At 32.8% G+C, this 4354-nt stretch overlaps 1 long non-coding RNA gene across 2 annotated transcripts; it reads right to left on the reverse strand.

Annotated features, from left to right (window-relative positions):
* Nucleotides 1-370: 370 nt before the first annotated feature.
* On the reverse strand, nt 371-4348 carry LOC109585015 (uncharacterized). Of its 2 annotated transcripts, none has more exons than XR_002186271.1 (5): nt 3923-4348; nt 3802-3874; nt 3374-3749; nt 3141-3321; nt 371-653 (listed from the first exon to the last, which is right to left on the reverse strand). It is a non-coding gene; the product is annotated as an uncharacterized LOC109585015 (long non-coding RNA). The 2 variants fall into 2 exon arrangements; XR_002186272.1 differs by lacking the exon at nt 371-653 and adding an exon at nt 1162-1695.
* Nucleotides 4349-4354: the final 6 nt, after the last annotated feature.

Raw genomic sequence — 4354 nt, forward strand, 5'->3', positions numbered from 1 at the left:
TAAAATATAGTTAATACCTAAGTATTTCATAGCTACTGTCTGCACTGACTATATAGCATATTCACTCAGGGTGAAATGAGACTTAAGGCTTCCATACACTAGGCAACATGTTGCTAGCAACCAAGCAACATGTTGCCAAAAATAGAACATCTTTCTATTTCTGGCAACATGTTGCTTACAAGATCAAAGTAACCACAAATGTTGCCAGAAACATGTTGCCTAGTGTATGCCTGGCTTAAGCTAAATGTTATTACATTAACAAAAACTTATCTTAGGATTCTTTTTCATAGTCACAGGCTCAACTCAGTTTCTCATGTAGTGTGGTGAGTACTGTACTAATGTACAAGCTACTCATCATCCTCCAAATAATAGTTGTGATACTTTAATACATTCAATTTTTTATTAAATAATAATTTTAGTTATAATCTCACAATACACAAAATGCTAAATAGAACAGCTGACATTGAGGGATTAGTGCATTTTGTTACAGTCAGTATATGCATACAGTGTCTATCTGTATGTCAGTGGTCTATTGATTTAAAGAGTACACTCTTGTTACAGAGATACTTGATGACATGTAGTGAGTACTTTACACAATGCTGCATGTTGAGCTGCCCACATTGTGAACAATATGATCTATCAACACTATTAACCTAAAGGATGATAGAGGGAGAGAGGTTGAAAAAGATATCATTATAATAGTTCCTAATAAATAAACAAATAAATAAATAAATAAATAAACAAAAATGACAAAAAAAACAAAATTAATGCCTGATTTAACAATAACAAAAATTAGCGACAAAGCAGTATTAAAAAATAAATAAAAATTAAATCAAACAAAAAATCAGAAAGATATGTACTTAATGTGAAAGACCTATGAGACTTGGGATGATTATGTCATCTTAGTGTTAATGAAATTAGTGTGCATGTACATGCAATGTTGATGTAATAACATGCAATGTTGATGTAATTAGTATGTGTGAATTTATGATTTATCCTGTTTTCTTAGTAGTCTAGAGTAGACCTTACTTTTGTGTTACTTGTTCTCTAAGCTGGTCATGAGGCTAGCCTTATCTTTGTCATTTGTGTACATAATGTAGCCTCATGCTCTTGAAGACTGTTTTGTCTTTAAGTCATTAACTTTTGTCATTTTGATGTGTGTTATTTTGGAAGAATTTGTTGAGTTAAACCAGTCCGTGACATATAAATAAAAGATTAACACACTATGCATGTATGCAAGTAATGTAGTAAGTAATAGACTCAATTCTGAGTATCTTTTCCTCTTACATGAGTGTGATTTAATGATTGTGAATGTTAAGCATTTTCAAGGGAAATTTTGCAATACTTTGCTTGTGAATAAAAAAGTTAATGAATCAGTTTATGTTCACGTATTGGCCCATTAATGAGCTGTACTTCCTTCCTTTTGTGATTGTCAGCCTGTCTCCATGTGTATACTCAACACTGAATGATTGTGTATATTGATAAAGGATATCATGATGTAATCCTAATATGTACACTGTAACAGACCGATTTAACTCAACAAATTCTTCCAAAATGACACACACCAAAATGACAAAAGTTAATGACTTAAATACAAAACAGTCTTCAAGAGGATGAGGATACATTATGTACACAAATGACAAAGATAAGGCTAGCCTCATGACCAGCTCACAGAACGAGTAACAAAAGTAAGGTCTAATAAGAAAACAGGATAAATCATAAATTCACACATATACTATTAGGTCAACATTACATGTTATCACATAACATACACACTAATTTCATTAACACTAAGATGACATAATCATCCCAAGCTCATGGGTCTTTTACATACACTAACATGTTCTGTTACACATGGAGACAGACTGACAGTCACAAAAGAAAGTACATTAGCTCATTAATGACCACACATCAATATAAACTGATTTGTGAAAATTGAATTCTTTGTTAATTTTAAAAATTGTTCCAAATGCTGTAATAGTATACTTGTAAGCTAATGAAGAATGATGATCTTGTTTTTTGTTTTGATGATGATCATCAGTTGATAATGTTTTTAGCTCAATTATTGAGAATGCTTTGTGGGAAAGACTGGCCAAAACTTGAAAATTTAAGTCAGAATCAGCTCAAACTTTAAACTTAGCATAAGGACATCAATATGAATAATAGAAATAGGGACAATTTTGAAGCCATTTATTGGAAAAAAAAGATTTTGGCTCACTTCAAAATGGCTATAACATAAAAAGTTGAAGTTGGAATAAGCTCAAACTTTCTACACAGTACAAGGGCATTAATATGTTTTAGAAAATGTAATAAAAATTTGGAGTGATTTTGAAGCCACTTTTTGGAAAAACCATGGGCTATAGTACAGGGATTTTTTAATTTGGCCAATTTTTTAAAATGGTCATAACTCTAAAAATTTAAGTCGGAATCACCTCAAACTTTATACACAGCATAAGGACATCAATATGTATCAAAAAATGTAATAAAAATTTGAGGTGACTTTTTAGCCATTTTTTGGAAAAAACCATGGGCTATAGTACAGGGATTTTTTCAAAATTTGGCCAATTTCTTTAAATGGCCGTAACTCTAAAAATTTAAGTTGGAATCACCTCAAACTTTCTACACAGCATAAGCACATCAATATGTATTAGAAAATGTAATTAAAAATTGAGGTAATTTTTTAGCCATTTTTCCGAAAAAACCATGGGCTATAGTACAGGGATTTTTTCAAAATTTGGCCAATTTCTTTAAATGGTCATAACTCTAAAAATTTAAGTCGGAATCACCTCAAACTTTCTACACAACATAAGGACATCAATATTTATCAAAAAATGTAATAAAAATTTGAGGTGATTTTTTTAGCTATTTTTTGGAAAGAACCATGGGCTATAGTACAGGGATTTTTTCAAAATTTGGCCAATTTCTTTAAATGGCCATAACTCTAAAAATTAAAGTCGGAATCACCTCAAACTTTCTACACAGCATAAGCACATCAAAATGTATCAAAAAATGTAATAAAAATTTGAGGTAATTTTTTAGCCATTTTTCAGAAAAAAAATATGGGCTATAGTCCATGGTACTATATATATTAATACTATTAATATTGCATTTAACATACAGTATAAATTTTTATATATTACTTGTATTCCTTGTCAGTTCACATATAGGATACTGCCCGGGTAGTTAGGCTCCTCCTGCTCATTGCAAAAGTCATACAACTGGCCAACAGTCCTACCTCTTGATGCCATGTGGCTCAACAGTGATATAGTGGGACTCTTCCCCCTCGCCTCCTGCTGGGATAACTGCTGCATCTGTAGAGGACTAAGATTATGATGATGATGATAATTTTTAAAATTAAAAATTATTTTTGTACCCGTATTCTGGCATCATTGAGCACAAGTCTTTCCAGTTGAGGGTGTGAGATGAGTCCAGAAAGGTGGCAATCTTTCTCTGGGATCCATAAGACATCTCATTAGTGCTCAAATCTCTCCAAGAACCAGCTCTAGCAGTAGACATCATTTTGCAATTTCTTTCTAGTGAACTCTTCCTCCTCCTGACTTCAAGTTCATTGTGATCCCCAGGCTCAGGCTGTACTGCTGCCTGCAATTGTGACATCCTGGCCAGCATCTGCTGCTGCAGGCTTAAGCATATTCTGTCTCATTAGCTCCATGTCATCTGCTAATGAGGCCATTTGTTGTCAGTCTCTGTACTTCTTGGGGCTGCCTTCTGTCTATGAAGTACATTATACACTATATGTAGATAATGGTTAATTAAGTATCAATCACCATTTTTAGTACTTACCATTATAATACCGAGCACAAATCCTAGCATTTCTTGAGTACTTTAAACATCATAGTTGTAAAACCCTGAGCAGCTATATAAAAATTGAGAAAATAAAAAAATATGACAGTTAGATCCTTACCATTTGTAGTATCATTTGTAACACGAGAATTACATGAATGGTTTGTTTGTCTGAGGTTCTACATTTGCTATGTTGTAGAGTCAAACACTCACTTCCGGCATAGATTGTTACTTAGTAATACAATCTATGCTTCCGGTCACCATCCATTTCCGAACGCGATTTCTTCTAAACTAGATTTCTTTTACCTACAACTTTGGCATTGCTGCAAAGCTTAGACTTAGTAGATCAAGGTGGTATGTCTTTGAAACAGCTTAAGTATCTTTGCAGTTTTTTACAAAGCATAAAAGTTGCGAATCGAACACATGAATTTTCGATTGTTGCCGCACATCATTTATCGTTATTCTTCCTGAAATACAACAAGCAGCAGCAAATCTTAACAAGTATATTATTACCACAATGGTCTATCCTTACTTCACAAATAGCAATATTAGA

This window comes from Amphimedon queenslandica, unplaced genomic scaffold, assembly GCF_000090795.2.
Source record: "Amphimedon queenslandica unplaced genomic scaffold, v1.1 AMPQUscaffold_13135, whole genome shotgun sequence".
NCBI classification, from domain to species: Eukaryota; Metazoa; Porifera; class Demospongiae; order Haplosclerida; family Niphatidae; genus Amphimedon; species Amphimedon queenslandica.